We start from the raw sequence: 23,883 nt of genomic DNA, 5'->3' as shown, positions 1-23,883 counted from the left end.
CATCAAAGGAAATGATGTTTGAGAATATGCTTTGAAAAATAAAAAGTATTACATAAATATGCTCTATAATTATTTTTTAATAGAATTAAGGCTTTACTTGATGATTCAGGGTAATTATTGTGGATGACAGTATGGAAACATTTCTTCTTCCCCTTCCCACATCTTTGACTTAATACTACACATTAGGCATCTCCTGTTTTTTGTTTTTACCAAAAATTCTCCCAGACATCTATGTTGTTCTCATTTCTCCTATATCTTTTTTACTTATGACCTGTCACTTGTTATTTCTGTCAGACTTTTTTTCCCTGCAATTATTAGAACAGATATGACTAAATGCAAGGACTATTGTTTAGAAAGTAAAATGATTGTGTCTCTCAGGGCAAGGAGAGAGGAACAGAAAGAAATGTATGGAGAAGCTATTTTTAGTTTAACATACCTTGATGAAATGGCTTTAAACTCAGTATATGATTGCAGAATAAGCACAGCTCCTCAAGATAGAAAATGTTCCCCATCTTATCTCACCTACCACATGCATCAAGGAATCTAGAATGGGGACAGGCAAAGAGGGAAAGGGATCAGGAGCTATAAAAGGACATTTGTTCAGGAGTGATATTTCAGAATCTGTCATCCTCATTCAACCTTCAGGGTGACAGCTGATGCATTTTGGCAGGGAAGAGAATTTACCTTGATTAAAAAGATTTCTTTATGTAGGGAGGTTTGGGGGAGCAGTACAGAGGGAAAGACCAATATCCAGGACTTCCACATAGTGGCATCCTGGGCTGATACCCCACCCGACTCCACCAAATACAGAGCATTTCTTTCAATTCCAACCATATTCTAGGACTAGGAAAAAAAAAAATCACTTCAGATACTAAACTCCACACTGAGGAGACAATTTCTCATAACAAGAGTTAATAATGAGTCTTCTTGAAATCCCTTTTCCAATCAAAGGACAGGGATTGTCAGAATAGATATCACTGTATTAAGGCCAGACTAAAAGCCTGGTCATGACTTGTATGGTATGGATAAAACCACTAATAAAAGCAGTTCTAAGATATTTCTCTGAAAGGTTTCAGAAAGAACACTAATTAACTCAGGCAGAGAATCTTCCAAAGATGTATTCCTTCTGTTGAAGAATATCCTGTATTGGCATTTTTGTGAATCATTCTTGACATTTTGCCAGTTCTGCTGTCAACTTTCAAGGGATACAGAAATAGTCAGTGGATTTTTAAAAGCAAAATCTCTAAACCAAAGTCTGATTATAAAACTACTGGTTAGTTTAAAACCAAAACAAAATACAGACATGATCATTAAAAAACAAAATTTCTAGGAAAGCTTTTGAGATGGAATTGCTTCATCTAGTATAGTAGGGCCAACTTGGATTAAATTAAAGTGTTTCTTAGGTTGTAGGGCTAAAAGTATTTTGAGTTATTGAGTGGTGTGTGTGCATGAGTGAGTAGACACTCATGCATATATATACATTTTCTGTCAACAAATGTTGACCCAACACCTACTATGTGTCACTCACTACTAATAAGTTAAGAAAGCTAAGATTCTATCTTATAAAATACTAATAATTGTTCTAAAAATATTTCTAAATATTTTATGCTTTTAATAATTGACTTTTTAATAGACTATTTTTATAGCAGTTTTAGGTTCATAGAAAAATTGAACAGAAGGTACACAAATTTCCTATATACTCCCTACTCAGACACATGCATAGCCTCCCCATTATCAACACCCCCACCAGAGTGGTGTATTTGTTACAACTGATGAACTTACCTTGACATTATTATCACCCAGAATCGATAGTTTATACTGAGGTTTACTCTTCATTTTGTATATTCTGTGGGTTTAGATAAATGTATTATGATATGTATCCACCAGTAAAACACCATACCCAATATTTTCATCGTTCTAAAAGTCCTCTGTTCTCTGCCTATTTACAATCCCTCTCAACTCTGGCAACCATTGATTTTTTGTTAAGATTCTATTTATTTATTTGACAGAGAGACACTGAGAGCAGGAACATAAGCAGGGGGAGTGGGAGAGGGAGATGGAGGCTTCCTGTTGAGCAGAGAACCCAATGTGGGGCTCAGTCCCAGGACCTTGGGATCATGACCTGAGCTAAAGGCAGATACTTAATGACTGAGGCACCCAGGTGCCCCACCATTGATCTTTTTATGGTCTCCATAGCTTTTACATAGAATGTCACATGGTTGGAATTATACAGTACTTAGCCTTTTTCAGATTGGCTTCTTTCACTTAACACAAAATTAAGTTTCTTCTGTCTCTTTTCACAGTTTAACTATTTCCAGTGCTGAAAAATATTCCATTGACTGCTTATACTACTATTTCAACATCCACTCACCTACTCAGGGACATCCCACTTTCTTCCAAGTTTTGACAAAAAAGAATAAAGCTGCTATCAATATCCATGTGCAGGTTTTAGTATAGATATGAGTTTTCAAATGCTTTGGACAATACCAAGGAGCACCTGCTGAATCCTATGGTAAGACTACATTGAGTTTTGTAAGGAACCACCAAACTGTCTTTGAAAGTGGCTGTACAATTTTGCATTCCCACTAGCAGTGAATGAGAATTACTGTTGTTCCACATTCTTGCCAGCCTTTGGTATTGCCAGTGTTCTGGAGTTTGGCCATTCTAATAGGTGTGCTGTGGCATTTCATTGTATTAATTTGCATTTCTCTAATGAAATATGATGTAGAGTTTCTTTTCATATGTTTATCTTCCACCTATATCTCTTTGGTGAAATATATTTTAAGGGTCTTTGGTCCACTTATTGTGTTATCTGTGTTCTTAATGTTGATTTTTAAAAAGTTCTTTGTATATTTTGGATAATAGTCCTTTACCAAGTGTATCTTTTTTTTAAAGATTTTATTTATTTATTTGAGAGAGAGAGATAGTGAGAGGAAAAGCACAAGTAGGTAGGGAGAGGGAGAAGCAGGCTCCCTGCTGCTTGATGTGCAGCTCAATCCCATGACCCTGTGATCATGACTTGAGCTGAAGGCAGAGACTCAACTGACTGAGCCACACAGGAGCCCCTATCAAGTGTTTCTTTTGAAAACAATTTTCCTCCATCAATGGCTTCTCATTTCATTTTCTTGATCTTTTTTTAAACATAAAGTGGTATATGCAAGATCAAAAATTTGTAAAAAGTAGAATGTCAGCTATCAAAGTGGAAGTGAAATGTCTATTCACTAGTCCTGAACTGCTCCAGCCCCATCCACCACTTCATGTAAATACTCTATCTATGGAGAATTATTAAAAGAGCATTACTCTTTTGTCATGATTGTCACCCAAAATTTGATAATCACTTTCAAAACTGACATAACACAAGTAACATCTCACACTTGTCACCCTTCTATTCATTCACATGGTTTCCTATACTATTCTGGAAAATAGTATTTCTGTGTTCCACACTCTATCCTCCAAAATGACTCAGAAAGAAGATACAAAGTTATTTTAGTTTTTGTTTTTAAAATCACATCCATAAGTGAATGGAATAGAGACACAAGTTTTTGGATTATAAGAATATTAATTAAGAGAGACAAGATTTGACTAAGAAGATAAGCATAGTGGAGAACATGGTTATTTCTTTGTAGCTTGGAGAGTAGGGTCCTTAAGAAACTATTACATAAACCGTGGATGGAAAATTTTGTCATTAAGATAGATCCTTGCTCAGCCAATGACAGACTCGAGAATCAGTTACAGGGGTCTAATGTCTTAGACCTGAATCTCAACTTCTGATTCCACATTTGTTTTTCTAAAACAAACAAAATCAGCCCAATATTCACCTGCCGTGAGTTACAAAACATGGTCCTGAATTTATAAGCAAGAGCAGGATGTTTCTTTTAAATATGCTTGTATAGCATATGGGATCCTCAGAAGGCAGAGCCCGCATGAACATAATACTAATAATGATGATACCCACTAAACCTTCATAATGGCTGTGGAGTCCAGCCATTCCCTGAGCATAATTGCCTTCTATGGAAACTGAGTCATAGTCTGTCAGGAGAGCCCTGACACTCCCCTTGTTATCTGATAATGCCAGCAGGTATGGAAGGGGACAGGGACATAGGTAAGTGTGGGGGATCCTCTGCCCATCTCCTCTGCTTAGTCACTCAACCCGGTGGCCATCCACATAAATTGTCACAGACCAGTGAGAGAAAAATGGTTCTTGGGCAGAGGCTGTCAGCAGAAGGTTTGGCTGAGGGAGAGAGATAAAGAGTCTTCTCTTCCGGCATCGTATTTCTTCCTCTGCCTCAGTAATAGCAAGAAGAATACTGAAAATGACTGGCTGAGTAAATTGTTTTTGGAATAAATGTGTTCTCTCCCACAGCTCTTCTCCGCCTTTTTGTTCTCTGGCTTGATCTCTTCCTCCTTGCCTCCTCCCATCCCTCTCCTAGCATGGACACCTCTCTTCTTTCTTTCAGGTAATATATATCTACTGACAAAGCTCTGGAAAAGAATATATATGTGTAATTTTTCTGCTAACATGCCAGTAGATAGCATCAAGCTGTCTAAGTCATGAAATAGATACAGCCAAGATCAGAAACAATGTTCATCTTCAGATTCACACATCCTAGCCAGCATGCAGGGATCACTTTCCTGCCACTGACCAGAGAGCTTGGCCCATTTCCTGAGGCTTTTCCACAAATATTAGTTTGAAGCCCCTTGGCTGTTAAAATATGATCCCATGCTGAAGAGATAGTTCAACTTTCAGGCTAGGTACATTTTACAGAATAAAGTTGTTAGCTTTGTTGCCACAATGTGCTTTGTGCAGTCAAGCCACCTCCAGATTCTCACTTCTGGCCTGGGTTCTACTCAGGGGAAGCTTTCTCTGGATCTCTTTGAATACCTTTGTAATCAGGCACACAGATCCCATAATCCAACCTTCTATGAAGCTGGTTCTCTCCAATTGTGGCTGAAATTATACTGAGACACATCTTTCTCTGGGAGCTACTGTTATAAATTTCTTTTTCACCAGGAAAAAAAAAAATACAACTTAAAAAGTACAGTATCTGCCAAATGAATGAACAGAGTAGTCTGCACTGTTTTCTGACACCAACAACAAATTCTTCAACTCTCCAGACACCAGCTAGGTTTCCTACAATTCAATTCAATTCTGATGTTACACACCTGGATTTAGCATCAGATTCCTCAAGTTAAAAGGGCTCAATCCCATGGGACTCCCCGACTGAAGATGCCAGTTATAAGTCCCAGGTATTCTTCCCTGTTCTTCTGACTGGCCAGTTACAAGTTCAAGGAAGTGTTCCCAAATCCTCTCCCCAGGTTTGATAATTTGAGAGAACAATTCACAAAACTCAGAAAAGCACTTTACTTAATATTATTGTTTATTATAAATAAAATAATTCCATATATAACAGTAAAATGGAAAAGATATACAGGGTAAGCTATGGGGAGGCAGGTAAGCAGAACTTCCATAAACCATCCTCTCAGTACCTCAATGTGTTCACCAACCCAGAAGCTCTCAGAACTCTGTCCTTTAGGAATTTTAATAGAGGTTTCGTTATGCAGGCATGACTGAGGAAATTATGGTCTATTGGTGATTGAATTTAACCTCTAGCCCCTCTCCCCACCTAGGGGTTTGGGGGTGGGCTGAAGTTTCCTCTAATCACACATTTGTCTTTCTGGCGACCAGAGCTCATCCTAAAGCTGTATAAGGGTCCAAGCTACCAGTCGTCCTATTAGCATACAAAAGACACTCTCACTACTCCAGATTTTCTAAGGTTTCAGGAGATGTGCACCAGAAATCAGATCTAGGGACAAAGATGACCAAATACATATTTCTTATTATGTCACAAGAAATACCTAGTTTATAAAGCAGGGTGTATGCCAAATTAATGAACACAAAAACACAATGACAGAGGATGGTATCTCATGTGTCCCCATTGCCTCTCCACCCACATATGCCAATATTCCTTAACAGACAGCCTCATCTGCCAATGAACTCAAGACCTCAGGACCTACCACATTCTCCTTCTATCCCCAGTATGAAGGACAGTACATTTTTAGGCATCAAAAACAAAACAAAACAAAACAAAACAAAAAACACACTTCAACAATCAATTGGTAGGTTTATGAAATGACCATTACTTGGAATAATCATGGTAAGCATGATAAAATAATCTTCTTTAAAGGACATTCATAACTTTCCAGGAATTTTAATAGACATTATACATTTAACAATTAATTTATACAAAACACCTATGAAAGAGAAATAACACATTTTCTACATAGAAGGAAACAGAAGTTTAGAGGAAATAAAGAAATTGTCTCAGGACCATGAATATAAGAGATTAAAAAAACATATCCTTGCCTACTAATCTCCAGAATACTGGTCAAATTGGGATTTTGAAGATATCATTAATAAGACTTTTCAATGATCAGTAGGGAAGATTGAATTTTCCCAACAAAACTGCTCTGTCCTTTCTCTGGATGAACTCATCCAGAAGTTTGGTTTTTTCTTTCTTTCTTTCTTTCTTTCTTTTTTTCTTCCCCCCATAAGGAATCAGTATTTGCAATGTGCTTATCCAGGTGTGCACAGATTTTTAGTAAAAGTCATTTGTATATCATAGAATGCCTGAGTAAGAAGGAGTGTAAAAGCAAATCTATTCCAACTCACTCAGTTTACTTTCAGTGTCCAGTTGAAGTCTTTAAAATTCCAAAGGCAAAAATGCTTTAGGAACTGAGTGGATGACACACTTCAAACAGACCTAACCAAGAAAGATTCCATTTGGTAGAACGAGTTGAATCTACTCTAAACCCCATACATGCATGGCTCCCCATAGCTAGACTATGTTTACTAATTCTCAGTTGTTGGCTTCATTTCTACACTGTAGCTTTTACAATCACTCTCTTTGGGACTTGGGTGTCTCCTGATGGTATCCAAGTCATGTCAAGACATGCCTTTTGACCACAGGCTACCTGAAAGTTTTATTACCTAGAATACCCTTAGTCTCCAATTTAGCTGAGTTATGTATGTCTCTGAAGCTTGGTAAGAGGTCTGATTAGTTCATAAACTTAATAAGAAGTGACAATAGAACTGGATCGTCAATCCCAAAGTCATATTTTCTTTTGCTATACTATGCAATAGAGTAAAAGTCTCTTTGCTAATTGAGAAGTTCCTCCCTGATACTGAATTAAGCACTTGATGAGAGGAGATGTAGATGTCTGGGATGATGGAACAGAAAGACATGAGCTATTTTGGTTACCAGATAGCATTAGGTAATCATAACTTACTTGATGAGAATAAACTAAATGCCATAGATTTGATACTACTCTCTATCTGGATTTAAAAGTGGCCAAGACCTATAAAGGATTATGACTCCATAATTTTGAGCACCTCGACCTGAATAAAGAGGAACATGGATTTATAAAGATTTTGGTGTAGTTAGAAAAAATTAGCTTGACTATCAACAGTATTAGAAAAACAGAAACAAGCAAAAAATAAGCAAGTGAACAAAATAGTATATAAAAACAAATAGAGAAAACCCTTGGGCTGGGGCCCATTATATAAAGTCAGCTCAAACTTCCACCATGACTAAGATATAAAGGTAGATGGGCTTCTCTATAAACATCTTTTAACACCTTCTTGTTCTCCTTCAAGTCTGTTTTAATACCCATATAATATTTTCTCTGAGAGATTGAAAGGCATAAAGCCACATCTCCTGAAAACCAGAGGCACATGGTGTCTTCAAGCCTTCTTGCATTATCATGGATCCATGCCCCCCAAAAACTCAATTTTACTTATTTGCTCAAGGTAAAGATCCCTTAACCAAATTCAAGTGTCCTTACATAAGAGGTTACATTTCTTTATGTTGACACCATAAATGAAAAGGTTTTCAAACATACACTAAAATCCTTCCTTTAGACAGATATTAGCCATTGTTTCTTTCTGATTTGTGATATCTATAGACCCAGTGCCTACAGATTCTGAAAGAATGAATACAGAATTAGCTGCTCACATTAAAAGTGAAACAAATGGGAAATTGATACAGAAAAAGCAGACCTAGGAGTGAGAAGTAATGCCAGCATTCAAAAGAATACATTTATCATTCATGGTCAGTATTTTAAAAAATAACAATGCAATAAAGACAAACCATCATCTAGGTTAAAGGAAAGAAATTTAATAACTTAGAAGAATCTTATGTAGCCCTCTTATTTCTCACCCTCCCAGATATAACCATTATCCCAAGTTTTTATTATTCATATAGTTCTACTACACATAAGTATATCCCTAAAATCTATCTTATTTACTTTTACCAACTTTTTAATTTTTAAATTTTTTGTAAAATAGGAAAAATATCTAGTGGAAAAAAGACAGTCTCTTCAATAAATGGTGCTGGGAAAATTGGAAAGCTATGTGTAGAAGAATGAAACTTGACCACTCTCTCACACCATACACAAAGATAAACTTGAAGTGAGTAAAAGACCTCAATGTGAGGCAGGAATCTATCAAAATCCTAGAGGAGAACACAGGCAGTAATCTCTTCAACATCGGCCAAAGCAACTTCTTTCAAGACAAAGGCAAAGGAAACAAAAGCAAAAGTGAACTTTTGGAACTTCACCAAGATCAAAAGTTTCTGCACAGCAAAGGAAACAGTCAACAAAGTAAAGAGGCAACCCACAAAATGGGAGAATATATTCGCAAATGACACTACAGACAAAGGGCTGATATCCAAGATCTATAAAGAACTCCTCAAACTCAATACACACAAAACAGATAATCACATCAAAAAATGGGCAGAAAACATGAACAGACACTTCTCTAAAGAAGACATACAAATGGCTAACAGACACATGAAAAAATGTTCATCATCATTAGCCATCAGGGAGATTCAAATCAAAACCACATTGAGATATCACCTTACACCAGTTAGAATGGCCAAAATTAACAACAGGAAACAACATGTGTTGGAGAGGATGTGGAGAAAGGGGAACCCTCTTATACTGTTGGTGGGAATACAAGTTGGTACAGTCACTTTGGAAAACACTGTGGATATTCCTTAAGAAATTAAAAATAGAGCTTCCCTATGACCCTGCCATTGCACTACTGGGTATTTACCCCAAAGATACAGATGTAGTGAAAAGAAGGGCCATCGTACCCCACTGTTCATAACAGCAATGGCCACAGTTGCCAAACCATGGAAAGAACCAAGATACCCTTCAACAGACAAATGGATAAAGAAGATATGGTCCATATATACTATGGAGTATTATCCCTCCATCAGAAAGGATGAATACCCAACTTTTATATCAACATGGACGGGACTGGAGGAGATTATGCTGAGTGAAATAAGTCAAGCAGAGAGAGTCAATTATCATATGGTTTTGCTTACTTGTGGAGCATAAGGAAGAACACAGAAGACATGGGGAGATGGAGAGAAGTGAGTTGGGGGAAACTGGAGGGGGAGATGAACCATGAGAGACTGTGGACTCTGAGAAACAAACTGAGGGTTTGGGAGGGGAGAGGGGTGGGATTTGGGTGAGCCTGGTGGTGGGTATTATGGAGGGCATGTATTGCATGGAGCACTGGGTGTGGTGCATAAACAATGAAATCTGGAACACTGAAAAGAAATAAAAAAGAAAAAAAACAAATAAAATAAAATAAATTTAAAAATAAAAATTATTTTATCTTTTTGCTATTCATTCCATGTGCTTTCCATTATCATCTTCCAGATTCCTGATATGTTCTGCATCATTTAATCTACTGTTGGTTCCCTCTAGTGTGTTTTTTATTTCCATTTATTGTATTTTTCAATTTTTCTTGGTTTTTAATATTTCCTATCTCTTTATTGAAGGACTCAGTGATTTCTTTCATTCTTTTTCTCTAGGCCAGTGAGTATCTTCATGATCCTTACTTTAAATTCTTTATCAGGCATATTGCTTATCTGTTTTATTTAGTTCTTTTTCTGAGGCCTCTTCTTGTTTTTTTCTTTTGGAGCTTATTCCTCTGTCTTTCCATTTTGTTTGACTTCTTGTGTTTGTTTTTGTGGATTAAGAAAAACAGTTACTTCTCCTAACATTGAAGGAAGTGGTCTTATGTATGGTATCCCTTATGCAAACTAGGTGTGCTTAGTAACTTTTGCTGGCTTGCTAGAGCTGTGGCTATATATGCTTGTTCCTGTTAAAGTATGGCATATGTTATTCTCTCTTTCTGTTCTCTTGCCATTCTCTCTATTTTTGGATGTTCAGTAGCTGTTCAGTCACTACTCAGGTCATCTTTAGGATGAATTATTCCATTAAGAGGTATAATTTGGGTGTATTCTGTGGAGAAGGTGAGTTCAGAGTCTTCCTGTATTGCCATCTTGAACCAGAACCAGGAAGTAAGATATTTAAACCAGATAGACACCTCGATAGGAAAATTGAACAACAAAGGATTCCCAGAAGTAGATATACACATATGTGGACTCTTGACTTTGGAAAATGTAGCACTGAAAATCTTTGATCACCTCATTGTGGTAACAAGGGTTATGTGCTAATTCCACAGAGAAAAATAGTCATGTGTATGGACTACATTAAGAGAGTCAATAGGTACACTTGTTGGAGTGATTTTGTTTATTTTTTAAAGAGAACATGGGGAGAAGCAGAAGAAGAGGGAGAGAGAGAATTTAAGCATATTCTACTCCCAATCTGGAACCCAACACAAAGCTTAATCTTACAAACCTAAGATCATGACCTGAGCCAAAATCAAGAGTTGAACACTTAACCAATTGAGTCACACAGGTACCCCTAATTTTCATTTTTATTTTAATTTGTATATTTGCATACTCTATATACCAATAGTTCCCACTTATTATACATGGCATGGAGAATTCCTTTTAATACATACCTGGAGATATGGCCAAATTGTTACATAGCATTGTATTTTCAAAACTACCAAAAAAAGAAAACAACTCAAATGTCCATCAGTGTGAAATAGACAACTGATTTGTGGTACATAAATTACAGGTAGACACATAAAGATGAATTTCACAAACATAATGCTGAGTACAAATTTTTAAAAATAACTTATTATATAAAGTACATATGGTATATTTACTTTTTTAAAAAAATATTTTATTTTTTTAGTATTGCAAGATTCATTGTTTATGCACCACACCCAGTGCTCCATGCAATATGTGTCCTCCTTAATACCCACTGCCAGGCTCACCTAACCCCCCAACCCCTCCCAAACCCTCAGTTTGTTTCTCAGAGTCCACAGTCTCCCATGCTTCCTCTCCCCCTCCGATTCCCCCCAATTCACTTTTCCTTTCTTCTCCTAATGTCCTCCATATTATTCTTTATGCTCCATAAGTAAGTGAAAATATATGATAATTGACTCTCTCTGCTTGACTTATTACATTCAGCATGATCTCCTCCAGTCCCATCCATGTTGATATAAAAGTTGGGTATTCATCCTTTCTGATGGAGGCATAATACTCTATAGTATATATGGACCATATCTTCTTTATCCATTTGTCCATTGAAGGGGGTCTTGGTTCTTTCCACAGTTAATGACTGTGGCCATTGTTGTTATGAACATTGAGATACAGATGGCCCTTCTTTTCACTACATCTGTATCTTTGGGGTAAATACCTTGTAGTGCAATTGCAGAGTCACAGGGAAACTCTATTTTTAATTTCTTAAGGAATCTCCACACTGTTTTCCCAAGTGGCTGCACTAACTTACATTCCCACCAATAAGAGGGTTGCCCTTTCTCCACATCCTCTCCAACATCTGTTATTTACTGTCTTGTTGCTTTTGGCCAAAAGCACCAAAATCTTGCTTGGCTTTTTGGTGGTATCTCAATGTGGTTTTGATTTGAATCTCCCTGATGGCTAATGATGAACATTTTTTCATGTGTCTGTTATCCATTTGTATGTCTTCTTTGGAGAAGTGTCTCTTCATGTTTTCTGCCCATTTTTTGACATGATGATCTGTTTTGTGTGTGCTGAGTTTGAGGAGTTCTTTTTTTTTTTTTTTTTAGGATTTTATTTATTTGACAGAGAGATCACAAGTAGACAACAGAGGCAAGCAGAGGGGGAGGGGGAAGCAGGCTCCCTGCTGAGCAGAGAGCCTGATGTGGGGCTTGATCCTAGGACCCTGAGATCATGACCTGAGCTGAAGGCAGAGGCTTAGCCCACTGAGCCACCCAGCTTCTCCTGAGGAGTTCTTTATATATCTTGATATCAGCCCTTTGTCTGTAGTGTCATTTGCAAATATCTTCTCCCATTCTGTAGGTTGCCTCTTTATTTTGTTGACTGTTTCCTTTGCTGTGCAGAAACTTTTGATCTTGATGAAGTCCCAAAGGTTCACCTTCACTTTTGTTTCCTTTGCCTTTGGAGACATGTCTTGAAAGAAGTTGCTGTGGCCGATGTTGAAGAGGTTACTGCCTATATTCTCCTTTAGGATTCTGATGGATTCCTGCCTCACGTTGATGTCTTTTATCCATTTCGAGTTTATCTTTTTGTATGGTGTAAGAGGATGGTCAAGTTTCATTCTTTTACACATAGCTGACCAATTTTCCCAGCACCATTTGTTGAAGAGACTGTCTTTTTTTCCACTGTATATTTTTTCCTCCTTTGTTGAAGACTACTTGAGCATAAAGTTGAGGGTCCATATCTGGGATCTCTACTCTGTTCCACTGGTTCATGTGTCTGTTTTTATGCCAGTACCATGCTGTCTTGGTGATCACAGCTTTGTAGTAAAGCTTGAAATCAGGCAATGTGATGCCCCCAGTTTTGTTTTTCTTTTTCAACATTTCCTTAGCAATTTTGGGTCTCTTCTGGTTCCATACAAATTTTAGGATTGTTTGTTCCAGCTCTTTGAAAAATACCAGTGGAATTTTGATTGGGGTGGCATTGAAAGTATAGATTGCTCTAGGCAGTATAGACATTTTAACAATGTTTATTCTTCTGATTCATGAGCATGGAATGCTCTTCCATCTCTTTGTGTCTTCTTCAATTTCTTCCATGAGTGTTCTATAGTTCCTTGAGTACATAACCTTTACCTCTTTGGTTAGGTTTATTCCCAGGTATTTTATGGTTTTGGTGTGATAGTAAATGGAATTGATTCTCTAATTTCCCTTTCCATATTTTCATTGTTAGTGTATAAGAAAGCAATTGATATCTGTACATTGATTTTGTATCCTGCCACATTACTGAATTCCTGTATGACTTCTAGTAGTTTGGAGGTGGAGTCTTTTGGATTTTCCATATGAAGCATTTTGTCATCTGTGAAGAGAGAGAGTTTGACTTCTTCATTGCCAATTTGAATACCTTTTATTTCTTATTGTTGCCTGATTGCTGTTGCTAGGTTTTCTAGTACTATGTTGAACAAGAGGGCAAGAATGGGCATCCTTGTCACGTTCCTGATCTCAGAGAAGGCTATCAGCTTTTCCCCATTGATATTCACTGTGGGTTTTTCATAGATAGATTTTCTGAAGTTGAGGAATGTTCCCTCTATCCCTATACTTTGAAGGGTTTTAATCAAGAATGGATGCTGTATCTCGTCTAACGCTTTTTCTGCATCAATTGAGAGGACCATGTGGTTCTTCTCTCTTCTCTTATTGATTTGTTCTATCACACTGATTGATTTGTGAATGTTGAACCACCCTTGAATCCCATGGATAAATCCCACTTGGTCAAGTGGGATTTGGTCAAGGTGGTCAAGGTGGATAATCTTTTCAATGTACTATTGGATCCTATAGCTGGGATCTTGTTGAGAATCTTAGCATTCATATTCATCAGGGATATTGGTCTGAAATTCTCCTTTTTGGTGGGATCTTTGCCTGGTTTGGGGATTAGGGTAATGCTGGCTTCATAAAAAGTATCTGGACGTCTTCTTTCTGCTTCTATTTTTTAAAAAAGATTTTATTTATTTATTTGACACAGAGAGAGAGATCACAAGTAGGCAGAGAGGCAGGCAGAGAGGGAGGGGGAAGCAGGCTCCCCGCTGGGCAGAGAGCCAGATGTGGGGCTCGATCCCAGGGCTTTGAGATCATGACCTGAGCTGAAGGGAGAGGCTTAACACACTGAGCCACCCAGGTGCCCCTCTGCTTCTATTTTTTGAAATAGCTTCAGGAGAATAGGTATTATTTCTTCTTTGAATGTTCTGTAGAATTCCCCAGGGAATCTGTCAGGTCCTGGGCTCTAGTTTTTTGGGAGTTTTTTGATCCCTGCTTCAATCCCATTACTATCTGGGTCTATTCAGGTTGTCAATTTCTTCCTGATTCAGTTTTGGAAGTTTATAGGTTTCCATGAATGCATCTATTTCATCTAGGTTACTTAACTTTTTTTTTAATTGTTATTTTTTTTTATTTCTTTTCAGCATAACAGTATTCATTGTTTTTGCACCCCACCCAGTGCTCCATGCAATCTGTGCCCTCCCCAATACCCACCACCTGGTTCCCCCAACCTCCCACCCCCTGCCCCTTCAAAACCCTCAGGTTGTTTTGCAGAGTCCATAGTCTCTCATGGTTCACTTCCCCTCCCAATTTCCCTCAGCTCCTTTCTCCTCTCCATCTCCCCATGTCCTCCATGTTATTTGTTATGCTCCACAAATAAGTGAAACCATATGATACTTGACTCTTTCTGCTTGACTTATTTCACTCAGCATAATCTCTTCCAGTCCCATCCATGTTGATACAAAAGTTGGGTATTCATCTTTTCTGATGGAGGCATAATACTCCATAGTGTATATGGACCACATCTTCCTTATCCATTTGTCCATTGAAGGGCATCTTGGTTCTTTCCACAGTTCGGCGACCATGGCCATTGCTGCTATAAACATTGGGGTACAGATGGCCCTTCTTTTCACTACATCTGTATCTTTGGGTAAATACCCAGTAGTGCAATGGCAGGGTCATAGGGAAGCTCTATTTTTAATTTCTTGAGGAATCTCCACACTGTTCTCCAAAGTGGCTGTACCAACTTGTATTCCCACCAACAGTATAAGAGGGTTCCCCTTTCTCCATATCTTTTCCAACACATGTTGTTTACTGTCTTGCTAATTTTGGCCCTTCTAACTCATGTAAGGTGGTATCTCAATGTGGTTTTAATTTGAACCTCCCTGATGGCTAGTGATGATGAACATATTTTCATGTGTCTGATAGCCATTTGTATGTCTTCATTGGAGAAGTGTCTGTTCACATCTTCTGCCATTTTTTTGATATGATTATCTGTTTTGTGTGTGTTGAGTTTGAGGACTTCTTTATAGATCTTGGATATCAGCCTTTTGTCTGTACTGTCATTTGCAAATATCTTCTCCCATTCCGTGGATTGCCTCTTTGTTTTATTGACTGTTTCCTTTGCTGTGCAGAAGCTTTTGATCTTGATGAAGTCCCAAAAGTTCATTTTCACTTTTGTTTCCTTTGCCTTTGAGACATATCTTGAAAGAAGTTGCTGTGGCTGATATCGAAGAGGTTACTGCCTATGTTCTCCTCTAGGATTCTGATGGATTCCTATCTCATGTTGAGGTCTTTTATCCATTTTGAGTTTATCTTTGTGTATGTTGTAAGAGAATGGTCGAGTTTCATTTTTCTACATATAGCTGTCCAGTTTTCCCAGCACCATTTATTGAAAAGGCTGTCTTTTTTCCACTGGCTATTTTTTCCTGTTTTGTCAAAGATTATTTGACCATAGAGTTGAGGGTCCATATCTGGGCTCTCTATTCTGTTCCACTAGTCTATGTGTCTGTTTTTATGCCAGTACCATGCTGTCTTGGTGATCACAGCTTTGTAGTAAAGCTTGAAATCAGGTAACATGATGCCACCAGTTTTATTTTTGTTTTTCAACATTTCCGTAGCAATTTGGGGTCTCTTCTGATTCCATATAAATTTTAGGATTATTTGCTCCAGCTCTTTGAAAAATACAGGTGGAATTTTGACCAGAATGGCATTAAAAGTATAGATTGCTCTAGGCAGTATAGACATTTTAACAATGTTTATTCTTCTGATCCAAGAGCATGAAATGGTCTTCCATCTTTTTGTGTCTTTTTCAATTTCTAGGTTGCTTAACTTATTGGCATATAACTATCAATAATTTCTGATGATTGTTTCTATTTCCTTGGTGTTAGCCATGATCTCTCCCTTTTCATTCATAATTTTATTAATTTGGGTCCTCTTTCTTTTCTTTTGGATTAGTTTGGCCAATAGTTTATCAATCTTATTGATTCCTTCAAATAAACAACAAATTAAGCCAAGCCCACACCCAAGAAGGGAAATAATCAAGATTAGAGCAGAGATCAGAGAGAAACTAGAAACTAGAGATAGAGTAGAACAGAGATCAAAGAGAAACTAGAAGCTAGAGATACAGTAGAACACAACAACGAATTTAGAATGTGTTTTTTTGAAAGAATTGATAAAATAATTTTTTAAAAAAGAATTTGGATTAAGAATTTTCTCAGAGAAAATCAAGTGAATAAACATTTGCATTATAGGATCTCAGAAGAAGAAGAGGGAGATAAAGGTGTAGAATATTTATTTGAAGAAATAGTAACTGAAAACTTTCCTAATCTAGGGAGGCAAGAAGACATCCATGTTCTAGATGCACAGAAAGTTCCAAACAAGATGAACCCATACCATGGCATATAATAATTAAAATGTCAAAAAGAAAATCTTAAAAGCAACAAGAGAATAACCTACAAAGGTAAAATTATAAGGTTATAATCTGATTTTTTCACCAGAAACTTTGCAAGCCAGATAGGAGAGCATGATATATTGAAAGTGCCGAAATGGAAAAAATTTACAACTAAGAATACCCTACCTGGCAAAGTTATAATTCAGATTTGAAGAAGAGATAAAGATTTTCTCAGACAATAAAAGATAAAGGAGTTTATCACTGCTAAACCAACTTACAAGAAATGTGAACCATGAGAGACTATGGACTCTGAAAAACAATCTGAGGGTTTTGAAAGGGTGGGGGGTGGGAGGTTAGGGGAACCAGGTGGTGGGTATTAGAGAGGGCACAGATTGCATGGAGCACTGGGTGTAGTGCAAAAACAATGAATACTGTTATGCTGAAAAGAAATAAAAATAAATAAATAAAAATAAAGTCATGTAGTTAAACACACACACACACACACACACACTAAAAATAAAGTCATGTAGTTAAACACACACACACACACACACACACACACACACACACATATATATATGCATCCAAGCAATGGAATACTATGCAGCCATCAAGAGAAATGAAATCTTACCTTTTGCATCAATGTGGGTGGAACCAGAGGGTATTATGCTGAGCAAAATAAGTCAATCAGAGAAAGAAAATATCATATGATCTCCCTAACTTGAGGAAGTTGAGAGACAAAGTGGGAGTTTTGGGGGTAGGGAAGTAAAAAAATGAAACAGGATGGGATCGGGAGGGAGACAATCCATAAGAGAATCTTAATCTCACAAAACAAACTGAGGGTTGCCAGGGGAGGGCAGGTAAGGAGAGGATGGTTGGGTTATGGACATTGGGGAGGGTATGTGCTATAGTGAATGCTGTGAAGTGTGTAAACCTGGTGATTCACAGACCTGTACCCCAAGGGCTACTAATACATTATATGTTAATTAAATTTTTTTTGAAAGAAAAAAAAAAGAAAGAAAGAAACTACTTTAAATGGAAAAGAAATGGTCATAATTAGGCATATGAAAAATATAAATGAAAAGATGCAAAATATAACAACATATACAAAAATGTGGAGAAGGGAATAAAAAAAAAGGAGAAGAGGGAAAAGAAAAGGAAAGAATCTTTATTTTTGTTTTTCTGGGTTCTTTTAAGAACATGTTTGAACTTAAATGTCATTAAATTAGTATGTACAGTTATTTACTAAAGATGTTATATATGAAACTCATGGTAACCACAAATCCAAAACCTATTATAGATACACAAGAAATAAAAAGAAAGCCAAACAAAACACTATATTCATTGATCACAAAGAAAGAGAGCAAGGGAAGAAAGGAAAAAAAGGATATCTGCAAAAATAACCAGAAAACAATTTTTTTAAATGTAGATAAGTACATACCTATCAATAATACCTTAAATCCAAATGGTCTAAATGCTCCAATCAAAAGGCATAGAGTGGTGGAATGAATTAAAAAAAAAAAAGAAAAAGAAAAAAAAGAAAGACCCATCTATGTGCTGCCTACAAGAGACTCATCACAGACCTAAAGATGCATACAGACTGAAAGTGAAAAGATAAGAAAACATTCATCATGCAGATGGAAGTAAAAATTTAAAAAGCCAGGGTAGACTACTTCTATCAGACGAAATAGAATTTTTTTTTTTTTAAGTAAGGGAGAGCAACAGGCATAGGGAAAGGAAGAAGCAGGGTCCCCTCCAAGCAGGGACCCCCAACATGTGGTTTGATTTGAGATCCCTGAGATCATGACCTGAGCCAAAGGCAGTCACTTAACCAACTGAGTGACCCAGGTACCCCCAAAGTAGACTTTAAAACAGACTGTAATAAGAGACAAAGAAGAGCATTACATAATGGTAAAAGGATCAATCCAATAAGAGGAAATAACAATTATAAATATTTACACATCTAACACTGGAGTACCTAATATATAAATCAAATATTAACAAATTATAAAGTGAGAAATTGATGGCAATACAATAATAGTAGGGGATTTTAACACTCCACTTACATTAATGGATAGATCATCCAGACAGAAAATCAATAAGCAAGCAGTGTCTTTGAATAACACATTGGACCAGATGGACATAACAGATATATACAAAACATTCCATCCAAAACCAATAGAATGCCCATTCTTCTCAAGTGCATGTGGAAGATTCTCCAGAATAGATCACATAGTAGGCCATAAAACAACGCTCAATAAATTTAAAAAGATTGAAATCATATCATGCATCTTTTCAAACTGTAACAGTATGAAACTAGAAATAAATCACAAGGGAAAAAAACACAAACACGTAGAGACTAAACAACATGATACTAAACAATCAATAGGTCAATGAAGCAATCAAAAAAGAAATTAAAAAATACATGAAGACAAATGAATATGAAAACACAATGGTCCAAAATCTCTGGAACACAGAAAAGCATTACTAAGAGTGCAGTATATAGCAATACAGGCTAACCTCAAGAAACAAGAAAAAATTCAAATAAACAATCAAACATTATGCTTAAAGGAATTAGAAAAAAAAAGCAAGGTTAGTGGAAGGAAAGGAATAATAAAGATCAGAGCAGAAATACATGTCATAGAGACTTAAAAATAGAAAAAAAAATCAGTGAAACCAAGAGCTAATTCTTTGAAAAGGTAAACAAACTGGACACACTCTTAGCCAGACTCATCAAGAAAAAAAGAGAAAGGACCAAAATTAGTGCAATCAGAAATGAGAGAGAAGTAACTACTGATAACACAGAAATACAAAGGACTGTAAGAGAATACTATGTCAACAAAGTGGAAACCTAGGAAAAAACAGATAAATTTCTAGAAACACGTTCTTCCAAAACTGAACTAGAAATAAATAGAAAAGTTGAACAGACAGGTTAGAAGTAACGAAGTTGAATTGATAATTAAAAAACTGCTAAAAATAGAAGTCCAGGACCAGATGGATTCACAAGTAAATTCTACTAAACATTTAGAGAAGTTAATCTCTATCTTCTTCAAATTATTCCTAAATAGAAGAAGAAGAAAAGCTTCCAAATGCATTCTGAGACCAGTATTGCCCTGATACTAAAACCAAATACACCACAAAAAAAAAAGAACTACAGGCCAATCAATATTCCTGATGAACATAGATGCAAAAGTCCTCAACAACATATTGGCATATAACAATACATTAAAAATATTATTTACCATTATTTATTCCCAGGACACTAGGATGGTTCAATATTTGCAAATCAAAGCAGTATCATATACCATACCAATAAAATGAAGGATAAAATTTTATGATCATCTCAACAGGTACAAAGAAAGCTTATAATAAGATTCAACATCCACTCATGAAACAAAAACTCTCAAGAAAATTGGGTTAGAGAGAATATACTTCAACATAATAAAGGTCATATATGTAAAACCCACAGTTAAAATTATACTCACTGGTGAAAAACTGAGATCTGACTCTCTAAAGTCAGGAACAAGACAAAGATGTCCTCTTTCATCACTTTTATTCAACATAGTATTGGAAGTCCTAACTACAGCAATCATACAAGAAAAAGAAAAGGCATCCATATTGGTAAATAAGAAGTTAAACTGTCACTATTTGCAGATGACATAATACAATATATAGAAAATCCTAAAGATTCCACCAAAAACTTACAATAAGTAATCAGAAAATTCAGTAAAGCAAGATACAATATCATACCCAGAAATCAGCAGTGTTTCTATACATTAACAACATAGTCGCAGAAAAAGAAATTAAAAAACAAAACCAAAAACAACCCACCAATTAAAATTGTACCAAAAAATAATAAAATAATCTAGGAATAAACATAACCAAAGAGGTTAAAGACCTATACTCTGAGAACTATAAAACACTGATGAAAGAAATTAAGGATGACACAAGTAAGTGTAAAGATATTAATATTGTTAAATGTCTGTATTACCCAAAGCTATCTATTGAGTCAATACACTCTGTATCAAAATATCAACAGTATTTTTCATAAAACTAGAAAAAATAATACTAAAATTTGTACAGAACCTCAGAATACCTTGAATAGCCAAAGCAATCATGAGAAAGAAGAGTAGAGCTAAAGTTATCACAATTCCAGATTTCAAGATATACTACAAGGATTTGGTAATCAAAACAACACAGTACTGGCATAAAAACAGACACATAGATCAGTGAAACAAAATAGAGAGCCCAGAAATAAACCCATGATTGATTTGTTGATTAATTAATTAAATAATGTCAATCTATGACAAAGGAAGAAGAATATACAATGGGGAAAAGACTATTTTCAATAAACTTTTCTAACACCATACACAAAATTAGACACACAATAAATTAAAGACCTAAACATGACACCTGCAATCATAAAAATCCTAGAAGAGCACACAGGCAGTAATTCCTCTGACATTGGCTGCAGCAATATTTTTCTTAGATACATCTCCTAAGGCAAGGGAAACAAGAGCAAAAATAAACTACTGGGACTACAACAAAATAAAAAGTCTCTGCACAGCAAAGGAAAGCATCAGCAAAACTAAAAGACAACCTACTGAGTAAAAAATAATATTTGATAATGATGTATCTGATAAGCGGTTAATATCCAAAATATACAAACAGAACTTATACAACCTAATGCCAAAACAAACAAAAATGATCTGATTAAAACGTGGGCAGAGGACCTGAACACTTTCTCAAAGAAAATATACAGATTGCCAACAGAAACATGAAAAATTTGTCAACATAACTAATAATCAGAAAAATGCAAATCAAAATTACAATGAGATATCAACTCAAACCTGTTAGAATAGCTAAAATCAAGAGGACAAGAAACAAAAAGAGTTGGTAAGGATGTGGAGAGAAAAGAACATTTTGCGCTTGTTGATGGGAATGTAAACTGGTACAGCTGCTGTGGAAAACAGTTCCTCAAAATAGAAATGCCATATTAAAAATAGAAATACTATATGATCCAATAATTTCACTACTGGATATCTACCCAGGGAAAATGAAAACACTAATGTGAAAAGATACATGAACACCTGCGTTTATAGCAGCATTATTTACAATAGCCAAGACATGAAAGCAACCTAAGTATCCATCAATAGGTGCATGGATAAGAAAAATGTGTGTACACACACACACACACACACACACACACACACACACACACACACACACGAATATTACACAGCCATGAAAAAGTGAAATTGTACCATTTGAGCCAATATGGATAGACCCAGAGGGTGGTATGCTATAGGAAATAAGTCAGACTGAGAAAGACAAACACCATATAATTCCATTTATAAATAGAATCTAAAAAACTTAATAAATAAAAAGCAGAATCAGAATTATAAATAGAGAGCAAACTGATGGTTGTCAGAGGGGAGGGGAGCAGCGGGTTGGGCAAAATGGGTAAAGAGGATAGGGAGATACAAGCCTCCAGTTGCAGAATGAGTAAATCATGGGAACAAAATGCAGAGCATAAAGAATACAGTCAGTGATATTATAATAGTGATGTAATTGAACACACGGTAACTGTACTTGGGGTGAACATAGCATAATGTATAAACTTACCAAATCACTATGTTGTACACCTGAAAGTTATGTAACATTGTGTATTCATACTATGAATGAATGAATGAATGAATGAATATCCTACTTCCTACTTTACACAGAAAAGTGATGTAATCAGAATTCAGTTTCCACAGCTTCCTTCCACCAAATCTATTCTCTATACCAGCATCTGCTAAAAGAGATCACAATAAGCTTCTTTGCTTACTATATTAGAGATTTTATGTGTTATTTATATTTGTGTGCATGATCTCAACCATTTTCTTTTTATTTAATGACAGTTACCAGTGATTCTCTCTTCTCTTTCTCTTAATTCATCAATTTTTCCTTCTCTAAAGAGTTGTTCTCTTCAGCATATAAGCATACTTTATCCTTAAAAGAAATAAATAAGACTCTTTCTCTCGAATACTTGTATCCCTTCAGCTACTCATTTCTCTGCTCTTCTTTGTCAAAATTCTTTGAAATAGTTGATTTGACTTAATACCTCTTACCCTATTCTCTCTCAAACTCACTCCATTCAGGCATTCGGTTCCACCATTCTATTGATAGCGTTATGGCAAAGATCACAAATCACTGCTATCTTGGTAAATTTGACTAACATTCATTTGGGCAGAGTTGATCCCTCTCTCCTTAAAAGACCCTCCCTTGGCTTCTAGAGTACTAACCTCTGCTGTTTTTAACTGCATCAGTGACTGCTTCTTTCATTCCTGACCCCTTGAAAGTAGATGACATCAAGGACCAGAGTGTGTGAGCCTGCACCTTTTCTTCATGTGCTCCACGCAAACTTTAAGCATTCTCAGAATCTTATCAATTATTTCCATCCATACTCTTGTATGGTCTAAGCTGCCACCACCTCTTGCCTGGATTGCTACATCATTAACTTGTCCCTGTCTTCACCCTCACTTTCCCAGGACCTATCATCAATACAGTGGCCTCTGTGATCTTTTTAACAGTAAGTCACATTGTGTCACCCACTTATCAAAATCGTCCAGTCATGTCCCATTTCACATCATAAAAGCCAAAACCCCTGACCACAGCCTACTGAGCCCTCTAAGAGCTTACCTGGTTCTCTTCCTCTGAATTCATTTCTGCTACACTCCTCCCCAGCCCACTCCAGCCACACTTTCCTGAGAAGGCCAGCACTTTCTTGCCTGAGTATATTATAGATTGATTATGGAGCAAGACTCCTCACCTCCTACAGATTTTTACTCAAAAGTCACCCTGTCACTGACGCTGAACACATTTTTGAAAATTGAAAATTAAAACGAACCTCTCCTCTAGCACCTACCATCCAATTTACCCTGTTCATTAGCCTTCATAACATTTCTCACCTCCCAATGTAATACACAGCTTGCTGAATTATTATATTTTCTGTCTTCCCAGTAGTGTTTGCAATTGCTCCTACCAGCTCGAGAGACCTGAATGAAGACATCCCTTGCCAACTCTGTATCATTTAGTAGCTTGAAATTGGCCATTATAGGACTATTTACCACAGAAATCAGCAAATAGTACAAACCAGAGCTTGTAACTTACCAGCCCATCACTGGTCTTCCCTCTCTGGAGCATCAATTTCTCCCACTATACTGGAGCAGGATTTTTATTTATTTTGTTTACTGCTGTTTCCTCAGCACTGAGAATAATACCTGTACTTATT

This window comes from Enhydra lutris, unplaced genomic scaffold (assembly GCF_002288905.1).
Source record: "Enhydra lutris kenyoni isolate GAN:26980312 unplaced genomic scaffold, ASM228890v2 scaffoldscaffold35, whole genome shotgun sequence".
Classification (NCBI taxonomy): Eukaryota; Metazoa; Chordata; class Mammalia; order Carnivora; family Mustelidae; genus Enhydra; species Enhydra lutris.
This window is presented reverse-complemented; position numbering follows the sequence as displayed.